Below are 23,612 nucleotides of genomic sequence, written 5' to 3' on the forward strand. Positions count from 1 at the left end.
TTGAGGCCTTAGAACTCATCTCTCAAGGTGGGTAGCGCCATTTACGTTGTAGATGTCTATGGGCTCCGGTTACCACTTAACACCAGGTGGGCCTTGAGCACGTCCACCCATCTATGCCAAAATAACAACCTAAAAGTAGATGTAGACATAATTTTCTTTCAAATTTTTTTTCTCAAAAAGGAACATGAGCATTTTATTTTCAAGGAACTTATGAAATAAATACAATTTAACCGTATTCTCTGCACTAAACGCAGCTCGTGTCATAGAAGACCTACATCCAGTTTTCTACTATTATAAGTTACCTAATAATATTTGTGAGAGTTAGTAATAATGCATAGTTCTTAGTAACAAGGATTTTTTTATATTCCGTTGAAGCTTGGACTCACGGGCCGCTTGATGTAGAATGGTCAACGGAGACAAAAGATAGTATAATGCGAATGATACTTTGAGTCATGAGGTCGAAATCTCAATTGTCTCGTACAAAGGCTTTCCCACCCTTCAAACTACTAAGCTATACTGCTGCACAATGGTCATTCCTACCACCAATAATTACGTATAACTTTTGCGATTTTGATATTCCTTCATCGTGGTAGTAATTTGTACCAGCCCGAGGGGTTTCAACACCGGAATTGTTGTATCTCTTGGTACGAGCACACCAGGGGTTCTCTATACTTGAAGCCACGAAAACTTCAGAGTTAATTTTGTTTGCATTTTTTTTTGATTCATAAAATTTAACTGCCAGATTTAGTTTTCTTATCTATGGGAATGTTTAATAAAATCGTAGACAGGCGGTGATTGTGTATTCCATTTAAAAATGTATGTATATATATTTGAAGACATGAGTGGATGAAGGGGTTAAGTATCATTTTTATGATTTTTGAATTTTTACATTGAATGAAGGTGTTATGTACCTATAAACCATATTAGACCTTAAAACTCCAGACTTAAAGGCTGTTTCTGGAAATTGCATGTGATGAAGGAGTTATGTAAAAGTATGTTGGCCGTTTTCTCAAAATTAACAAATTTTATCATATCCCCTTCATCCACTCATGCCTTCATTTGATTGTGCAGTATAAACAATGAATAAAAAAAAAATATAAGAGTTCTCTGCTTATCTTGAGCTATGTGGCACTCTGTTTGACTTGGGGCTTAATCTTTGCGATAAAAGGATCCGAGATTCAGATAAGCACCAACCACCTTCTCCATTATAGTTAGGGTATTTTTTTATTACAACGGGGTCGCGTTTGAAACACTTCCTCGGAATTAACTTGGATTTCGTAAGTAGTAAGTATTTAGATTTTGTCAAATCTTACCAAATGGTTGGCGCCATTGTTATGGTGGTTTTTGTCAAGATACTGTTAGTTCTTTTAGTATTGATAAATATTTAACAAAAAATAAAAATTGACGGTACTTAGTACAAAGTCCAAATATTGACCAATTAGATCTTAATGATCATCGTGATCAAGTAAACTATATAGAAAACAAACCAAAAGTGGGAAACTGTAAAGTAAAATGAAGATATAAACGCGAAATTCAATCATAAATAAGGAAATATACCTTAAAAAGTACCGAAAATAAGTCCCTATAATTTAATGTTTTCTTTTCCATTCACTCATTCGGGTAAGGATATTATTAAGCTAAGGTAACAGAAGTCCTTGATACATATACGTTTGAAGTCGAGTTAATTGGACGCCTTGAAGTTGATGAAAATTATGTTGAAAGATATCGCTGCATAATATTATTATTACACAGGGAGAAATAGGTCTAGCCAAGAAAACCTCACTTAAAGAGCTACGATTCACGAAAATTGAAAAAAAGAGAAATACATAAAAATATATATAGGTATGACGAATAGACACTGGTTCCATGGTGTTTTTAAAATGATTGAAGCGTTGCTGATCATCATTCATCTCTTCATCTCATCATCATTATCATTGCCTTCCATAGTGACAGTAATTAAGACTCGCTTTTCCAATGAATTCCATTTATTACATTTCAAGTGTCCGATAACAATATAGAGCTCCGCTTCAGTCGGCTGCTCGAGTTTGAATATTTTGTGCGTTTTTTTCCTAACTATGCTGATAGCCTTGAGAGGCTATTTCAGCGTAACCTTAACAAGTAGGTGAGCTCGCGGGGCTTAAACCTGACGACGTTGGTAACACGAATCCTATCAAGAGCCGTGCTTCGTGAATCTACCACCGGATTGGAAACGCGACCCACTGAGAAGATCCGGCGAGAAACTCAGTGGGTTGTATCTGTGGGCTAATTTACTCGCCGAGCCCTTCGACGTAAGCGACGGATTCGACGAGAACGATAAGCGGTGCTTGGGGTACCTAAAAGCACCGTTAGTGGATCGGGAGGATCCGAAATGACGTGTTTTGAGCAACGTGGACTGTTTACCATTTGGTCTACAGGATCGGCTATGTAGTTTCCGACGGCCACGACGAGAGGATTCTCGTGTCGTACCGCTTTATCGAAGTGTTTTTGTGCGACAATAGTCACTCTTATTTATAGTAGAAAGTGGGGGTAGCTTAGTCATGAATTCTCTTAAATGCTGTCTCAAACAGTTGTTGACATGCGTAACATTAAAGAAACAGTTAAAGTCAACTATTTTTAGTTGACTAAATAGTGACATTGCGCCGACATATTATAGTATAAAAAATCGGACGGATTCAGATGTTTGTATGAACAAAACACCGGTTGACTTCCTCTTAAGATCGGAGAGTGAATGGATGAATAGAACCACGCTCATGAATACATATATCGCCAAAGTATAGGTATCCATTAGCTTTGCAGCCTGACCGTGTAACGGGCGTGATAGAGAACGATTTATCTTAATGCCTTAAAAGTCTAAAACCAATGAATTTCACGGTAACCTTTTTAACTTAAGCAGCGTTCGAAGGTTTATCTACCTCATAGTAATCGCCGGAGGGCCAATTAAGGGTTATTTGGTTCACAAAACAGCCGACACAATACGGGTTAAGAGATTAGTTTCTGTATAATGTGCCCTGCACAATGATCGAGTTGAACGTGCGTTTTTAAAATACTTGGTTAATATTTGTTCGTGTTTGAGAGTTTATATAGCAAAGTTCACTAGGTTCCACTGATAGCATGAGAGTAATTATCGGAAGCCGCTTGTGATCAGAAGGACTGTGAGCTCGTCCCGTTATATACTTCCCGGTCACCATCCTTATCGAACCCGTCGCGGTGGTTCGGCGAGTAAATTAACCCATAGACACAGCCCATTGAGTTTCTCGCCGGACCTATTCAGTGGGTCGCGTTTCCGATCCGGTGGTAGGTTCTGGGAAGAACTGCTCTGGACTAGTGTTAACAACGCCACCAGGTTTGAGTCCCTAGAACTTACCTACTCGCTAGGTTACGCTGGCATAGCCTCTCAAGGCTACTACTAGCTTAGGTAAGAAAGAATAATAATACATGTACTTCAATTTCAAAGATCAGGTTGGTGGTATTAGGTGGCCTTAGATAAGTAGTATAGCGGTTATTATCATAGAATAGAAGGAAACCAGTTAAAACCTGAAGTTCGATACTTTGCAAGATAAACTTGCTTAAATAGTTATACAAGCTGCAAATATTAATGCTGCGATCATCGATCTACAAAGCATGGCACCGGCTCTGAAGAAGATCTTGAATTTGTAGATTCCTATTCTTAATTTACAACGCTTTAGTATTAACTGTAAAATAATTAACGATTTTTTTTTTTGTTTTTTTTTTTTATTGCTTAGATGGATGGACGAACTCACAGCCCACCTGGTGTTAAGTGGTTACTGGAGACCATAGACATCTACAACCTAAATGCGCCACCCACCTCGGGATATAAGTTCTAAGGTCTCAGTATAGTTACAACGGCTACCCCTTCGAACCGAAACGCATTACTGCTTCACGGCGGAAATAGGCGGGGTGGTGGTACCTACCCGCGCGGACTCACAAGAGGTCCTACCACCAGTTGATATTAGCTAAAAACTAAACAGGGATTTTTATTAAAGTAACTAATTATTAAATTTAAATTGGTAACACAATTGATTGAGTCGTGTGAATAAAATAAATTGTCTAATTTAGAAACCGATGATTGTATGAGATAGCATGGCATAATAGTTTTTCGCAGAAATAGGTAGACCTCACTGTAAGGTCATTGATCTAGTCGTGACGAACTGAATGCGTAAAGTCATGACTTTAAAAATTGTATCCTCTGTGAGTTTAATAAAGAAAAATATATATTTAAAACATCACACGATATACGTGTTTATAATATATTTAGGGCGAGGCCGACGGTCCTTACCGGCTTACGTATGTGTACATTCCTGTAGCCAGCAAAAGCTTATATAGCTATAAAAACATAATGCCCGAAAGCTCTTTGCATATATACAAAATGTAAAGAGAGAAATATTTCAGATAATTTATCAAAGCCAAATTTATTGAAGCTCGCAAACCTCTATTGTCGCGTCCTTGGAAATGAGCTTTAAATGTTATGCATAATAATTTCATTGTAAGCTCTTATTTAAATACTAATTGGGGGCTTACGTGGTTCTCGGTTTATTTCATGATTTGGGTGAGCAAAACGTTAATTTAGCTTAGTATTTTTCCGTTACTGCGAACTGCCCGAATTAGTTGACAAACAAATTAGTCGACAAAATTATTAGTTGACCGCCACTCCATTGGGAAACCAGCAAATCGCAAATTAGCTTTACATTCGGGACTTCTTGAGTGAGTCCGCGCGGGTGGGTACCATCACCCTGCCTATTTCTGCCGTGAAGCAATAATGCGTTTCGGTTTGAAGGGTGGGGCAGCCGTTGTAACTATACTTGAGACCTTAGAACTTATATCTCAAGGTGGGTGGCGCATTTACGTTGTAGATGTCTATGGGCTCCAGTAACCACTTAACATCAGGTGGGCTGTGAGCTCGTCCACCCATCTAAGCAATAAAAAAAAAAAAGAGCTCGTCCACCCATCTAAGCAAATAAGAAAAAAAGCAAAGAAAGTTGACCAAAGACTTGATAATATCCGCTGCCGCTAAATTAGTGTGAACGGTCCCCAACAATACCGTGGAAACATTTAACCGGCGCCGAAAACGTGTGGTTTCCGCTTAGAATACCACTTAATGGTTGCTCGCGGATAATTCAAGAGATCCGTTTCGATATGGTTTGTTAAAACACTACTTTTTATTAAAACGTTACATGAAACACTCGTGGATGTAATTTTTTTATCATTTCCTTAATAAGCACGGCCCGAACGAAACAACAGAGAGAGAGAGAGAGAGACAAAGGGAGACAGAAAGAGAGAGAGACCGAGAGACAGAGAGAGAGAAGTTATAAGATCGTATACAGGGTGTAATTAAAACTACTTTGAACATTTTGTATCGCGTTTTTTTATTGTCATTACACTATTTCCAATGTTACGAATACCTTCAACAGTTTTCGTTGTCGCAGATGATTATTAAGACACAGAACGACTAGTACTAGATTAATACTGCTATTTGTAGTTTTAATTATCTCTATGGCTCGTGAAAGTTGGAGAAAATTTTATACAAGATGTCGAAAGTGATTGTTCGCAAATTCGGATTGTAAATAATAAACATTACGGTCAAATTAACGGAGATTATTATTCATTTAAAATGTAAATACCTTGTTGTTATAGTAAGATCATTAACACATTGAGTGCTTACCACTCGTATCCGAGTGGGGAGGGCCCTATTAGCGGTGCCGCCCACTCGGATACGAGTGAGCAGCAAGTGAATTTTGTAGTTGTCAGTAACCGCCGGCGATTGTGGCGAGTGTATATTGGTTTGCGTGGCCACTCTGCCAATACATTCGACTTACGAAAACGCGTATTGGTTTTATATTTACAGTTTAATAGTGACTGGTACACACGATCATATCAAAGGTATTGTTCGATCAAAATGGATAGTAGGGCTGGGCCATCTAGAAGTAAAAATAGATCGAAAACATCAACACCTAGTAGTAGAAAAAAACGTTGGTTGAGTGATGACTCGGAAGGTTCTGAAGGATTTAGTGATGAAGAAGTGTGTTCGCAACGAGCTCAGGAGGAGCAGTTGTCTTCAAGTTCAGAGGAATCTAGTTGCGGCAGTGATGACAGTATCTTTGATACAAGACTGAAACTGAAAACGCTCAGCCGTGGACCACCAGCTCAGTCTTCAAGGTCATCTGCCGCAAAGACGACGAAAAATTTTGTTTTAACTTTTCTGTGAAGAAATCACCTTCAGTGTTTTAATTAAACTTATAATTATGATTTTTATACGTTTGATTGTATTGATAATTATGATTATATCATTGCTTCGCTTAGATTTAAGACATTTATGCCTTCTTAAATAAATAACCGTTAAGTGCGTGTTATATTTTAAACTTAAGCTTATAATTATGATTATATCGTTACCTACTTTGCTCAGATTTAAGATATTTATACCTTCTTAAATAAATAACAATTCAAGTGCGTGTTATATTTTAAACTTAAACTTATAATTATGATGTTTTTGATACTTTTGATTGTATTCGGATCCGAGTGTCCGGCATTTGGCGTGCTATGTGCCGACCACTCGGATCCGAAAAAGGTGTTTTTTTATTAAAATAATAATATTATCAACATACTTTCATCCATATTTTTAAACATACATATATACTTAATCAATATACGCTATAAAAATAATTGGTTTCTGGCTAATAATTTTATATCATTTCGTCGGCAGCAAATGTGTTAAAATTTGTCGTGAACAAGCAATAAAACACGAAAGTAGTCGATGAATCGAAGTCGTAAATTGGCTATTTTCCTCATTTTTTTCAGTATGGTAATTGGATTCTTGCGATGCCATTGCTGCCAGGGTCGTATTTATAAAATAAAATATTTTTTTTTTTAATAATTTTTTTATATTTTAAACTTACTCTGTACTCTGTAATGCGAAACCAGAGCGGATATAATTTTTTTTTATTGTTATGCATTGGGATGAAATTTAATCATGTATCATCATGTTTTCCTAAACTTTGCACTTTCGCAAACGCTAAACACTTAATGACTCACCGCTTTTACACTTTTAAACTTGAAAAAATATTAGATTAATATAATGAAACAATACATACAACTTCGCTCCTTGCGTTCGCGCCAAATAAGAACCGTCAGTCGATTTACAATTTGTCCTTCTCTACTTATTTATTCGTTGGTACCTAAGGGGCTATTCCAACTATGCCCGGACGTGTAGGTGAGCTCACGGACTCAACCTGAGAGAATTCGTTAACACTAGCCCCAGCATAAGCAGCGCTTCGCAGAATGCCGTGAAGCAGTAATGCGTTTCGGTTTGAAGGGTGGGGCAGCCCTTGTAACTACACTTGAGACCTTAGAACTTATATATCTCAAGGTGGGTGGCGCATTTACGTTGTGGATGTCTATGGGCTCCAGTAACCACTTAACACCAGGTGGGCTGTGAGCTCGTCCACCCATCTAAGCAATAAAAAAAATATCTACCAGCGGGTCGGAATAGCGACCCACTGAGAAGATCCGGCGAGAAATTCTATTAGAGATTTCTATTCTATTTTATTAGAGAGATAAACTATTTATCGTTAAGTCGACGAGTTCGATAAGGACGGTGACCGGTGCTTGAAGAGCCTAAAAGGACAAAGAGTGGATACACGGAATTCAAAATTATTCTCTTACGTTGCTTGTCTTGTTACAACAAACCTACAGCCACTGACAGTGCTTAGTAATCACACAATGGATCAGTTTGTGGTAGAACGAAAAATATTTTTATTTACAATAGGTTTAAAAAAAATAGGCGGTATTCAGCGGCTTGGCTCTACCCCAGGCATTGGTGAAGTCCATGGGTGACGGTAACCACTCACCATCAGGTGGGCCGTATGCTCGTCTGCCTACAAGGGGAATAAAAAAAATACATAAAAAATCCATTATTGACTTCAAATCTGACTGGATAATGTTTGTTTTATTTTCTTATTAAACATGTTTCATTCCTATGCGTGCAGTTAAAAAAGTTTAGTATAATAATATTTCCGGCCATAAATCTTCAGCTGTGGGTTTGCGATAACGGCTTTCTAACTAGTAAGCAGCTTTATGTACATATATTTATTTATAATATTATGGACTGTTTTAATAATATTACATAAATATTGTGTGATGTACATAAAAATGTATATTTAGAAAAGAATAAGCTGAGTTTCTTACCGTTTGTTCTTAATGAAGAAATTAATTGTAATTGCAAACCGATAGTAAAGTCACGAATGATCTAAAAGCACCTATGACAATCTATGTACTTGCTTTTTTTATCTGATTTCAATTGCGAACAGTACGTTTCGCTTATGGAATTTCCTATCGGCAAGAACCGAACCTTTTAAGAGGCTCCGATGAGTATATGAGACTGCCAAACCACTCCGCCATAGTTGAATCCGGGAGAGTTAGGAGGGGTGGTCTTGCTCAGCACTGAAATTAGACGCGCGTGGTCCACTCCAAGGACTCTTGGCTGGCTGAGTTGTCGGCCACACACCCAATCTGCCGCCGGTTGAGTCAGCTTTCGGTCATAGTACTAACGCAGTGGTTTTCCGAGCTCTCCTGCTCGATCAGAACCAGTTGAAACTGTCTGTGGCATTTTTCATTTACAATAAACGAATTTCATCACATACGGTTCTTCCTTCTCGCTTTGGTTTCCTCAATGCTGAGGATCGTGAGCTCGCAATAAGAGTTTATTGCGGATCGCTTTATGCCATTTGTTCCTATCTGCCGCCGAGTGTAGGGCATCGTGGACTGTGGTGTCGAGAGTAGTGTGGATCTGGTCAGTCCAACGTCCAACGGCCTCTAATCTATATATTAATATGTGAAGCAAAAAGTTTGTATCCCTTTTTACGAAAATTGCGCGGACCGAGGAGTATGAAATTTTCCACACTTATAGAGAATATAGAGAAGAAGTGCACAATGCTAATATTTTTCTAAAATAATGCATAAAATATCCATTAAAACAATAAAGAAAACATTACACACACTACATACATACCATGTATTTGACGCACACACGCATGCATACTATTTATTGTCAAACTTTTGTTCTTGACGTCTGTGGTCAAATTGAGAATAGATTAAATATTGTTTGTCTTTATTAATATTTTTTATAGTGTAGCCTTGGCAAAATTTGTGATTATAGAAGTATAAAATACAATCATAATAGTGTACAAACTTACAATTCCAATTAATTATAGTCGAATTTCGACTACCGGACCTCGGATCTTAGGACCTCTAGTACAATTAATAAGTCAAACTAAAGAAATCGTAAACATATTCTTTTTATCTATTCTCTTCCGTTTTTTTCTTTCTTTCTAAAAGAGTAATATACAGATCGCAATCATCCACCATTCACCTTCACAAACGATAGAGGAAGTGACGTCGCGATTGCGTGAAAAGGCTTTTTGTCGGCGCGCCTAAATGATTTTCATTCAAATCTCGGTGGGTATTCAAGATTTCGGTTGGACCATTTATTATTTTACTCGCAAATGTGTGCAAACGTACACACAGCCTATATCATACAGTTTTATAATGGCTATCTAAGTTATAAACAATATGATTGGTGATAATAGGGGCTTTCAATAGTGCCAAAATATCGGGAACTCGTTACAAGCGGAAACCATGTAAAAACCCGTTCAATAATGGTGTTTGTAACCCCTGTATATACGATGTCAATACGTACATTGGCGTTCCCGAGAGGTGAAGTTGACTCATCCAGAGCTTCCATTAAAAAAAGTGATTTGACAATCAGACGGCTTCACAACCCACCCGGTCTTCAGTAGCTATCTATGGCCTTACTCATGACCTATGCAAGTGTAGTGTTTGCTCATGCAGCCGGCATACACATAACCTCTCGTCATTTTATCCCGTTTCTGCAGGATAGCCGCCGGAACACCATGGTATGTGAGAAGTGCCGATCTTCATGACGGTCTAAATTTAGAATCGATACGTATGTATCTTAAGGTAGCGTCAGAACGCTACTTCGACAAAGCGGCGCGTCACGAAAACCCTCTTATCGTGGTCGCCTCTAATTACTTATCCGATCGCAACAGGACAACGCAAAGCCACCGTCGCCGGAACCATGTCTTGTTGAACCCCCGGATTCACTCTCGGAGCTTTTAGGCTCCTCAAGGACCGGTCAACGTTCTCGTCGAACTCTTTGTCGTAATAGACGAGCCAGCGAACTAACCCATAAATACAGCCCGCTGAGTTTCTCACCGGATCTTCTCAGTGGGTCGTGATTCGGATCAAGTGGTAGATTCTACGAAACACTACTCCGGCTGGGGCTAGTGTTAGCAAATTCTCTCAGGTTGAGCCCGTGAGATCATCTTTTTTTATTGCTTAGATGGGTGGACGAGCTCACAGCCCACCTGGTTTTAAGTGGATACTGGATCCCATAGACATCTACAACGTAAATGCGTCATCCACCTTGAGATATAAGTTCTAAGGTCTCAAGCATAGCTACAACGGCTGCCCCACCCTTCAAACCGAAACTACAGAGTAATAACTCTCTCTCTCTTTCTCACTAAAGTATACTCTTTATTTTCACATCAAAACGTAATTAGTATTCAGTCAGTCAACATGCATAATTTTACAATATGCAGTCTTAAAGCGCTGTGCTCTTAAAGTAATGAAAGCGATATTTTCCAGACAAGCGCTTTACCAAGTGAAATTCTGAAGAAGACACGCAAGATGTATATAAACAATAATGCTACCCCGTTAACTGAATTGCATTTACCTAATGCCAAGTCTTTAAGTCTGAGTTGTGACATATAGCCGGACAGATAATCACACGAACAGGTTGATGCTCTGGGTTCAGTTGCATGAGCACGTAATAAAAAAAGCACTCACTCTCAAGCGCTTTTAAAGCTCATTAAACTAAATCCTCTTAATTTAATTAGTCAGAAAACTATTCTAAATCTGTGAAATTAACGAAAATGAATTCAATTGCGTAAAGTGGAAGTAACTCTTAACGCAATATACGTCGATAAGGAAATTTACGAATTTGAACCAATTCACTTAGTCGCCCGTAAGCCCTTTGACGTAATGGCGATAATGGCCTATCAAACCGCAAACTTAGTAACTCAGTTAGTTCCTAATAGGGGTGGCTCAAATTCGAAATATCTACTTACAAAGTTTCTAAAGGGTCTCTTAAAATTGACTTAACATTGCAAACGAAAAGACTTTTTTCCAGCTTTATACTCAAATCAAATCAATTCAAAAAAAAATTATTCAACATAAATGAAAGTATGTACATACTTGTTGAACGTCAAAAGAACTACCGCCAATTCACAAGAAACTCAGCGGGCATGTCTTTGACTATTTGACTAAGTTTATTTTAATAGTTTAATTATAACGAACGCCCGGATACAGCTTATTGTTACTCACTTTTATTTCTATTCTAAATAATACGTGAGCAGTTACGGTGATTAGTTACTTAATTATATCTGGTCGAATAAAAAACTAGACAAAAAAAAATTCTGTAAGTCTTTTTTTCTGTAATTCTTGAACAATTCAGATAATAAATGTGGAGATAAGAATAAATTTTAACTCTTTAACTCATTATTAGCTAATTGATGTGGTTAAAATCAAAGAACCGTCAATCGGGTTTATAAATTAAATAAAAATTACGATCCTCTGGAATTTTTATGTTAATGAAGAATTCAACGGTGGTGCATCCCTGGAATATTTTCAATGTCTGTTCAATCAGAATTCATTCTATGCACGGTCTGTGCTTTCAAAAAGCTTTCTGGTTTGCCTGCGACCAAGGACTGGAAGCAGGTGCAGCGTGGGTGACTGAGCGTGGCAGTTCTAAGGTAATTCTTCACTGATAATGCCGAGCCATCGGATAATGATGTGGAGATGAACAAAATGTTATTAATTTATGTAGAAACTTAGGTTATTTTATCGATACCAGTGTTTTTTATTTAAGCAGGGAAATTATCGAAATCGAAATCATAGTCGTCGATTTGTTACAATAATAATCGTAATAGGTAACGTAGGTCACTAATTAAAAAAAAAAATTAATTTTATTGATGACCTCTTCATGGACAGTGTGAAAAAAATCTAGACGTTATAATTAGTTTCAATTCAACTAATTCGACTATAAACCATCGGTCTCTATCTTCGAGATCATTCACTCTTTTGTCTAATTTTAGAGGCTGAGAACAAAAGCTTGTTCTTTATTTTTTATTCATGAGATTGGATCACTTAATGATTTCTAGTTTTTTCGATGACTCAAAGTACCTAGCAGCATTATCGTTTTAATGTCTATGGTCTCTCTCTAGTAATCACTTAGTAGCTGATGGATCGCGAGGTAGTCTACTTGTCTAATACACAATACAGTTAAAAGGCAGTCAGCACGAAACTCTTCGTAAGATTATAACGATTGAATGGCCCTCTTTAGATTACGATGAAGAGTTTGCCGAGCGAAGTAGCCCATAGATAAAGCCCATTGAGTTTCTCGTCGGATCTTCTCAGTGGGTTGCGATTTCGATCCGGTGGTAGATTCTGCGAAACACTGCTCTTGCTAGGGCTAGTGTTAGCAAATTCTCTCAGGTTAATCCCGTGAGCTCACCTACCCGCCTAGGCGTGGCTGGAATAGCCTCTTAGGGTACTGGCGAATAGGTAGCGAATAAAAGGTCCAGTTTAATATTCATTGAAATAGAGCTACCTAGTATTTTTAGAGAGGGTATCAGTAGTGGTTCTTAAGGCTTTCCAGTTTCACCAGGACAAGTGGGTGCGCACGAGCTCAGCTAGGATAGGTGGGATTTAATAACAGGTGCTCAAGCGCCTCCGAAGGGGATTTAAGAGCTTAAGGGCAGCTGCTTGGCGAATGCATCTACTACTGGCTGAGAAGATCCGGAACATCTAGTCTCGGGGTTGTGGTTGATCGGCTATGGTAGCCGCTTAGACTGTGAACTCTTCTTCCAAATGTAACTTAATGTTACGCCGGTAAGAGTAACGCTATCTATCGCCAAATAGCCAAACGAATATCGAAGGATATAGTATCATCTAGAACGCTCTAGAAGTACAACGCCATCTATTGTCCGATAGCGGAAACAAACATCGAAGGTACTCGACTTGTGAGGAATGTTCTCGACGATTCTAGGGATGTCGTATCGACTATAAAAGCGTTGTAGGGATGGCACGCAGTCAGTCAGTAATCGGGACTACTCGAAGCGAAACAGCGAACGGATTACATGATGCGAAGCGGAAGAAGTGAATTAAGAACTTTAAAGTGTTCTGTGAGTGTTTTAAGTGCAAAATACAGTGTTAGCTTATAATTCGGTAAAATTGTTTATTTATTCTGAACCCCAGCGCGTTACATTAATAAAAAATGCTATTGGTGTGTCTAATGCAATTTAATTTTAATAACATTTGTTCCTTGCTTTGACAAATAAGGGTCGTTGCTTCCAACCAGCTAAGTTCTCTTTAGGGAAAGATCAATGTTTGTTAAGGGCCAGGAGGATGCAGGGTTGTGTTCTCTCAAACACAATATGGACATAAAAAGTCAGCTTTTTCAATTAACAATTTCCCAGCGGCTCTTTTTTAAACACAGAGTTTATGAATTCAGTGAATAGGTGAAAGGTATCATTTTAAGATAGGTAAGCATTACCATACACTTGGATTAGGCATTTTTCTTTCGTCATAAGAATAAGGAGCTTACTGCGATCTTGGGACTGTTGTCCATGACCCTTAGCCAGATAGGCCGATTCACAAATTATTCCAAAATTTAATTTTGTTAAAAGATTTAATTTCTCTATCATCGATGTTCGTCATCTCGGATTAGTTTTTTTTTTCTCCTACCTTTGCTGATAGTCTTGTAAGGCTATTTCCGCTTCACCCTAACTTGTAGGTAAGCTCGCGGGGCTCAAACCGGAAGTGTTGCTAACAGTGACCCTAGCAAGAGCAGTGTTTCGCAGAATCTACCACCGGATCAGAAACGCGACCCACTGAGAAGATCCGGCGACAAACTTAGGGGGCTATGCTTTTTTATTTTTTTTATTGCCTAGATGTGTGGACGAGCTCACAGCCCAACTGGTGTTAAGTGGTTACTGGAACCCATAGACATCTACAACGTATACCTACACCCACCTTGAGATATAAGTTGGTCTCAGTCAGCTAAGGTCTCAGTATAGTTACAACGGCTGCCTCACCCTTCAAACCGAAACGCATTACTGCTTCACGGCAGAAATAGGCGGGGCGGTGGTACCTACCCGTGCGGACTCACAAGAGGTCCTACCACCAGTAAAAAGTATGCCTATGGATGGTGCCTCTCCCGTAATTACCTGATTGTGACTATTCACACAACTCGCTACCTTTACACGGGATGTCTTATCTATTAAGCTACGGAAAATTCCAGAATTTTAAATTTTGAGTAGAATTTTTATATGAAAATGTGTTCGTTCTTATTAAACATCCAGTTAAGTAAATTTTTAAATATATATACTGTTTTAAAGCCAAAATCTAGGTCCTACATAAAAGTACACAAACATATATCTTGCTTGAAATATGCAAGAACTAAATAGAAATGACGATAAGACATTTTAACAAAGGCGAGCTTTTAGGGATCCATTCTGTTTGAACAACGGCAGGGGGGACTTATATTCGATTCCCAAATGAAATTACACTCCTCCGGGAGAAACTCTCTCACAATCACATTTATTTAAAGCATTTCAAATAAAATGGTACGTATTTTACCTTATCGAAACTAACTTAACATCCGATTTTCGTAACAACGCACTGTGTTCCAATTTTCATAATATCCTTTGCTAATCACACACAAGTCATTAAAAAAAAAAAAAACGAAAACAACAAATCAGTCACTGTCACTTTGATTAAATTCGAATTATGAATTTACGCGGTCATATTTAAATTAAAAAAAAGTGTTGACTTTATTCTACGACAGGTCGATAAACACTAAGGCTATGTACACATTCACACGTTCGTTCACGCAACGATTAATTTTCATATCACGGTTTTTAGTTTGCGTTTCGCGGAAACGTCCGTACGTTGCGCGTGCGCATAACACACTGTTCGTACGCCGCTTTATAGTTCAACTTCTTTGGCTACTGTTCGCTTCTTAGAACGATACGAGTAGGATTTTCGTATTGATATGTACAAGTTTTTATTGTAGGTCCGATCTATTGTTTTAGTTTTCGAGAATTTTCTTTTACTGCCAAAATTAATCGGCAAAACGTCGCAACAGTAATCTGATGAATAATAACTCACTAGATGATGACCGAGCTTTGTTCGGTTTTTTTTTTTTTGATAACGCCATCTTGTTGTGTCTTTAAAGCGGTTAGTTGCCCTCAATTAAGGAAAATAGTATTATTATTCGCCAATAGATGTCGGGAAGAGTTGATTATTGAAAACACGAATAAAACAACATTTTCTGAAAATAAATCGTAGCTAGATCGATTTATCGCCCCGGAAATCCCCTGTATACTGAATTTTATGAAAATCGTTGGAGCCGTTTCCGAGATTCAGATTATATACATATATATTAATAAACAAGAGTTGCTCGTTAAAAGGTACAATATCTGCTTTGTTTTAAAGAAAAGCCAGTCATAATACGATTGTCGAGTCTGTCTGTCATTCGGTTAGAGGATGTCACATTTTTAAGGGATTATTGTTATCGACGCTGAAAATTGAAATCGATTTAACTTAATTATTCGATAATCTGTGGTACGTGAATTATGTAAATCGTGCTAAAACTGAAAAATCAAAACAAGATAGAGCCGTGACCTTCCAAGTATGTGGCCTCGTGACGTCCGACAAGAATAGTTTTTTTTTTCTCTCCTATTTATTATTCCGGACGTAACGCAGCGCTTATATCCCGAGTGTGCGCTCGCCCGTAACGGCTGGCCGCAAGAAATGTGTTTTTTTTTAAAATATATTTTGAATCAATTCGATTTACGAAACATATAGAATTCAAGGTTTTTTTGTATGACAAAACGTGACTGGATCGTATTGAATGGAAACATTAAAAAAAAAACCTTTTCTGGATGTCATACAGGCTATTTATCTATTAATGCATGACATGGGGTAATTAGCTCATAGCACGCGTTGTTTTTTTTATTGCTTAGGTGGGTGGAGGAACGAGCTCGCAGTCCACCTGGTGTTGAGTAGTTACTGGAGCCCTATAGACATCTACAACGTAAATGCGCCACCCACCTTGAGATATAGTTCTAAGGTCTCAGTATAGTTACAACGGCTGCCCCACCCTTCAAACCGAAACGCGTTACTGCTTCACGGCAGAAATAGGCAGGGTGGTGGTACCTACCCGTCCGGACTCACAAGAGGTCTTACCACCTGCACAACACTCTTGGTTAACATTCTGAGGAGTGCAAAATCTTAATCAAAGTCAACAATAAAAGGGTTCTTTTTAATTTGCAAGAGCTTTCTCTTCGATTGTGCTTTGCATTTGCAAGAGCCCAGGGAAATCAAAGAGATTAAATGAACAGTTAAGTGAGCAGTAATTTTAAAACGCACTAATAAAATTGAGTGAATTCATCAAAGTTCAAAAGTTCTTCACTACAATACAAATAGTGTAATACAGTTGTAGATTGTTATATAAAATTATGGTAATTATGTTGTGAATTAAACAAAACGGCACGCTGTTGTTGTTGTAAAGTTTATAGCGTTGCTGATTTCAATTCCATAATTGTTCTCCGCGGGCTTTCTCTTCGATTGTGGATTAAGTTGTACAGAGCCGTATTTAGGTGCAGTTTTAATTCTCTTCGTAAATAAATGTGTGTTCCGAAGATTAGGCTTATTATCGTCAAAGAAGTATGCACGGGCTAGACTGTATTTAACCGTCTTTTAAAACTGTAATTATTGCTATCATTCACATTTTATCTAATCTATTTCTTGCATTGCATGGCTTACTGAAATATAAAATTTTGAAGTCCTCGTGGCCTACAGGATCAGACGTCCGGTGCAATCGTATCTAGCGATGCAACGGTGTTCGCATTCCGCAGGCGGGTACCAATTTCTGAGTCCGCACGGGTAGGTACCACCGCCCTCTCTATTTCTGCCGTGAAGCAGTAATGCGTTTCGGTTTGAAGGGTGGGACAGCCATTGTAACTATACTGAGACTTTAGAACTTGTATCTCAAGGTGGGTGGCGCATTTACGTTGTAGCTGTCTATGGACTCCTGTGACCACCTAACGCCAGCTGCCAGCAGTAGGCTATGAGCTCGTCCACCCATCTAAGCAACAAAAAAAAAAGAACAAATTTCATACAAAAAATGTTCATGAAAATTTAGTATTGTTTGTTTATAATTGAAACGTCTTTGTTATTAAAAACGAAATTGTAGAAGCAATGACATCTGAATCCTTGAGATAATCAATAAAGACAAGCAAGTACGCTCCTGTAGATTCTCAAAGGTTCCCCGGTTGGACAGACGGCGATAATTGAATCAATAAAGACAATACGTTTATATTCTTGTTCGCTTCTAAGAAGAGCGCTTCTCTTTCCTAAGTTCGAATTGTTGGTTAATGTTTAAGTTGCGAATGAGAAACTAAGGACAATGTAGAAATTTAAATTCATATCGAAACTTTTTCATGTGAATACGAACTAAGTGGAGTTCACACCAAAATGCGTTACCTAGGTATTAGTTTGTTTCGCGACTGGGGTTATTAAGGTTTTTGTTGCAGACGTTTGGTGTTTAGAATCTGAGTGTTTCTGGTGTTAAAATCTAGCTTAGGATCGTTGTTATCTTTAACTTATAACTTAGGTTTAGTTTCGTTTTGTAGGCGCAGCAGTATGCTAAGAATTTGCCAAACAGTTCAAGGAATTCAAGAGTTGCCTTTCCTGCCTTCTGAATCCATGTACCACCGGATTCAAAAAATTTGACAAGAAACTTAACGGCCTGATGTTAAGGGCCAAGTGTTACGTCAAGCTTTTACTCGTAAATGATTTTGACGAGTATGCAGTCATGTGCTTTTATATTTCCAACATTTATTTCTGTGCTGTAAGCACGTCCGTTGGAGAATTTGTTTATCTTTGATTTTTTTTCTTACCTTTAAACTTGGACGAAATGGGCACAACAGGCTGTCTTGTCAAGATCAGAGGGTCTTAACATGATAAAAGTTTTATTAGCGTATTTATATTTCATTTCGAATGGTTTTAAACTCACACGCTTATCTATATTGTTAAAATTATTATTAAACGGGTTATTACCATGATTTACATTGAGTTTTAATGAGTTCCTAATATTTCAATGCAAGTGCCATGATCACGGTAACACTGAAGAACGCACGTAGGATGTAGAAAATCAGAAATCAGACTGAAGGTGGACAGATATGTCTGTTTCTTTAACAGAACTAATAAAATAATGATGCTTATAAAGAATTCAATTTCTGACACGAATTCACGACGAAACTACAAACAAAAACAATATCATCAAATTTGGAACTGACCGTGGGATTAAAACGCGAAGACATGAAAGGTATTTTATGCGTCCTTTCCGTGACTTATTTGCGTAATTCCCAATGAGATCACTAAAACCCCACACATCTTATATGATATTTTACAAAAATAATCTCGATAATATTAATCACTCCATTTGTATGTAGGTGCGTTAAGGACAAGCTGTTGAGTCGTGTAGGCTTTACCGGTGTATCTTTGCTCGAGATGAGTGTACATTATTTTAATGTCATTCATTGTAAAAGCATTTTTTTTTTGTTGCCTTTGTAGGCAGACGGGCACACGGCCCACCTGATGGTGAGTGGTTACCGTCGCCCATGGACATCAGCAATGCCAGGGGCAGAGCCAAGCCGCTGCCTACCGCTTAATACTCTTCACAAGCCTCGTTTGAAGAAGGACATGTTATAGCGCTCGGGAAACACCGTGGAGGGGAGCTCATTCCATAGCCATGGTACGTGGCAAAAAAGACCTCTGGAACCGCACTGTGGATGACCGCACTGGCTCCAGGTAGTATGGATGAACTCTACTCCGGTGGCGGGCGGTATCATCTCGAACAATTCCTCAAAGCACTCCCCATGGAACATACGGTACAAAATACAGAGGGAACCGAAGTCCCTCCGCAGACCCAGAGGTTCCCAGAGGCATATTCTATAACGTCTGATATGCGTGCAAAATTTTCAATCTATACTTCGCTTATGGGCGTATTGTGTTCAAGCGTAGTTAGATTTCACCTTAATTAATTAATTCCGTCTAGATTTCTCACCACCGCCAATCCCGCAGCTTTTGGTTGGAGGTGGAATAGTTTGCACTAGAATACACAGTACTTGCCTTCCATTACCGTTTTCACATTTATAGGGATCATACTTTTGTGTGGAAAAGCATACCCGATCCTGTAGACCGAATGGTAAACAGTCGACGTCGCCCAAAATAAGTCATAACGGATCCTCCCGATCCATTAACGGTGCTTTTAGGTACCACAAGCACCGGTCACCGTCCTCGTCGAAGCCGTTGCTTGCGACGAAGGGCTCGACGAGCGAATTAACCCACAGACACAGCCCACTGAGTTTCTCGCCGGATCTTCTCAGTGGGTCGCGTTTCCGATCCGATTGTAGATTCTGCGAAGCATTGCTCTTGCTAGGGTCAGTGTTAGCATCACTCCGGTTTGAGCCCCGTGAGCTCACCTACTAGTTAAGATTACGCTGAAATAGTCTCTCAAGGCTATCAGCTTAGGTAGAAAAAAAAGTGTGGAAAAGTACCAGGTTTATTAGTGTGCTCGGAATTTTTGAAATTTTAATGAGTAGAGCGGTAACCAGATAGGTAACCTCACCCAAAAAGGTGCTAAAGACCGGGCAAAGTGCAGGAGTTAAAGTAGCAAAGCGGATCCTGGCACTAGACCTGGAAAATGCTAGGAAGAAAAAGAAGAAGAAGAGATGATAAGTTACAATGGGTGTCGAAGATAGGACGGCGATATCTACTAACACGAGTTTTTTTTTTATATACGCTAAGATGCGTAGATGAGCTCACAGCCTATTTGGTGTTAAGTGGTTACTGGAGCCCATAGACATCTACAACTGAATGTGCCACTCTTCAAACCGAAACGCATTACTGCTTCACGGCAGAAATAGGCAGAGGGGTGGCCGCGCCTAGCCCTACCTACCCGCGCAGACTCACAAGAGGTCCTACCACCAGAAAGATCACAATACACCCCGATAAACGATAGAATATTACGCTTTTCATTTTTCATGTTGTCGGTTTTGTCTTGTATACGAATGTCGTTTATTTTATTCCGAGCGTTTTGTAAGGACGTGCATTTATTTAGAAAAAAAAAAGGTACCTGTCCAAGAATCTTTTGCACAGCACAGCAGCATCTCTTGACCCGGGTATTTTACCATTTATAGGTATATGTACAATATCCGGCGATAAGTGTTGCGTATCGATCGACCTTTAGAAAGAAACCATCGGCTAAATTCCTGTAGAGCGTTATCTCTGTCGTACCTTTGTAGAATGAAAAGAAAGTGATTACCTTGAAGTAATGTTATAAATAATATGTTCCGCACACAGGGCGTTTTTAAATTCTTAATCCGAGTCATATATATGTTAGTATAAATGAAATGTTAATGCAATGTAATTAAGACGTGTAATATGGATGTAAAATCTGAAGTAAATTAAATAAATAAAAAAAAAAATAAAAAAAATATATTAAAGACTTCAACTCTAACTATAGTAGTATTTCCGGTGGAAGAAACACACATTTGAAATAAAAATATGCGTGGGGCAACCCTAGTTTAGGGGACCTTGAATGTGAATAACTTATTATCACAATGTGAATCTATATATTAATACGTGAAGCAAAAACTTTGTATCCCTTTTTACGAAAATTGCCCGGACGGAGGAGTATGAAATTTTCCACACTTATAGAGAATATAGAGAAGAAGTGCACAATGCTAATATTTTTTTTAAATAATCCATAAAAGGTACATTAAATCAATAAAGAAAACATTACACACACTACATACCATGTATTTGACGCACACACGCAAGCATACTATTTATTGTCAAACTTTTGTTCTTGACGTCTTTGCGAAATTTGTGATTATAGAAGTATAAAATACAATCACAATAGTGATCACTTACAATCACTTACAATTCCAATTAATTATAGTCGAATTTCGACTACTGGGGGACCTCTAGTATTATTAAAAATAAAAGCTAGATGTACGTACAGCCTATCGTTTAAGAAATTAATCGTAATTATGAGGTTTGTAAAAGGGTACATGATGAAGTCTTCGGCGATCACATTTCTTATCATTTCGTACACTCGACTAATATTCATTTAGGAATTCTGGAGATTACTTCTTTGTAGCAAATTGATGAGGATAATTCTCATCTTGTAACTAGTGACGTGACTTTGTTAGGTAGGTATCGATGTTTTTAAGAACCCGCACTCAACTGCTATTTCAGACCTTATGAAGAAGAAAAATAATGCAAATCATCCACAGTGCGTTTCCAGAGGTCTTTTTTGCCACGTACCATCCGGCTATGGAATGAGCTCCCCTCCACGGTGTTCGCCGAGCGCTATGACATGTCCTTCTTCAAACGAGGCTTGTGGAGAGTATTAAGCGGTAGGCAGCGGCTTGGATCTGCCCCTGGCATTGCTGAAGTCCATGGGCGACGGTAACCACTCACCATCAGGTGGGCCGTATGCTCGTCTGCCTACAAGGGCAATAAAAAAAAAAAATTGCAATTATCCCTAATAATTTCCTTCGGTCTTCTATGTGTCTGTTTCAGTGTTTGTGGGTGACGATTTGTACTACATTATTTAAATATCTTTGTGAAGTGCTATGTATAAAATACATTGCATTTGAAATACGGGTTTTCAAAATAATATTAAAGTTTTTTAAATCGTTAAGTTATTTAATCTAACATAGCTGACGAAAAGTGCGCATATGTATAGGGCATTTTCTTTTTCATATTTTGAATCGTGGTGTGGATAATTCAGAAATCAATGAAGGTAGTGGAACATAAAAATACTCTCAACGTCTCGTGTTTTGAAGAATCGAATCAGATACACGTGTGAATACATTCTCTATTGATATTATCGATATCGCATTGTCCTATTTTCATAACGTTTCGCCAATCTTTTCGCGTGGATATATCTTGAAAGAGAGCCCCGAATAATAGATCCGCCCTAAATAATTACACGTGGAAAAGATACTTCAAGTTTTCATAACTATATTTCGTATATAAATTTCGTAGCTTCGGGTATAATATTTGAAATATGAGTACCGGCTATATTTTGTCGATCGCTTGAGTATGTTCGGGATAAAAGTGGGATAAAAACGGATAATTTGTTCAATTGCTTAACAGTTGGAGTGTGAAAGCATTTCGAATTGTTGAAATAGATGGTAAATTTCTTCTCAGTGGGTAGCGTTTCCGATCCGGTGCTAGATTCTGTAAAGCACTGCTCTTGCTAAGGCCAGTGTTAGCAACCTCTCTAAGCTTAAGCTCCAAGAGTTCAACTACACATTAGGGTTACGCTGACATATCCTCTCAAGGCTATCACCAAAAAATGGCAATCTTTGACAATTGCCGTCAATTTTGTTGGTACTCATTTGACGGGCGAAAACAGCGGGACCAACTGAAAATAAGAGATTGTGGAATTAGCTTGTTTAATGATTATACAGCATTCATAACACTGTATTGAATTTGTGTACTTTCTCGCATATCCAAGTTGATTATTTTGAATGTTTTGGTGGCTGACATTTTGCTGTCAATCACAATGGAATCGGTAGTGTTTGGTTTTAAACAACGAACTTGCAAAAAATGCACCCGATTCCATTTGTTCAAACATACATCTGTAGCCCGGTTTTATTTAGATTTCAAACAGTTCTGCACCCAAAACTGTACTTATTAAGGCTCGAAATACCTCGCAAGAGAGCTGTAGCACAGGGCATCGATTCAACTAACTACACTTTGGAATCTGCGTTTTGAACGAAAAGGTTGAATTTCGTAAATATCGTTTTAGTATTGTCGCTAAATCTGATGTTGTGTTAACAAAAATATCCCGTATGACTCAGATAATAAAGTCGAATAACGTGTCAATACTTTCATCGAGAAACTGATTTTGTTTAGCGGGATTCACAAGGTGCGACTTTTTTCTTTGTTCCGCTCGCTGTAGCTTTGTAGTTTCTTTATTGAAAATGTTTGAGAATGGATATAAATAAAATAGAACTCAGGAATCGGTTCATCTTTTTGGAGATTAGCTCGGACGAACAGACAGCTAGATGGAAAAAGGATTTCACAGACGAGTGTTTTAATTTTGTCAAGTGCTACTTGCAATGTTTGTATTGCAGTTGTATTCTTCACTGCGTAAAGTTTAGTTTTGAAAAACAAAACGAACTAACCAAATAGAATTTAGCCAATCAGCATTAAGTAGAAACATTATATGTACGGTACAAAATAACTTAGGATCTTTTCATTTGACTAATAGGTAGTTGCTACTCGCAGGGTACTCGCATATTATAGTATGTATAGATAATCAAAGAGATAGATAAACCTAATTAGAAAGAAGAGTCCTATATCTGGCTCTTTTCGCAAATATTTCCTATTCCTCAGCCCTCTCCTCCAGTTCGTACAGACTGTTAATTTGT

At 38.2% G+C, this 23,612-nt stretch overlaps 1 protein-coding gene across 1 annotated transcript in view; it reads right to left on the minus strand.

Annotated features, from left to right (window-relative positions):
- The window catches only part of LOC101744177 (uncharacterized), a 108,045-nt gene extending 92,981 nt beyond the window's left edge, over positions 1-15,064 (minus strand). The window contains exon 1 of the mRNA XM_038017315.2: positions 14,731-15,064. The gene's annotated coding sequence lies outside the window, so the exon portion shown is untranslated. The remainder of the gene's footprint in view (positions 1-14,730) is intronic.
- Positions 15,065-23,612: the final 8,548 nt, after the last annotated feature.

The sequence above is a fragment of the Bombyx mori genome, chromosome 18, assembly GCF_030269925.1.
Source record: "Bombyx mori chromosome 18, ASM3026992v2".
Taxonomy (NCBI): domain Eukaryota; kingdom Metazoa; phylum Arthropoda; class Insecta; order Lepidoptera; family Bombycidae; genus Bombyx; species Bombyx mori.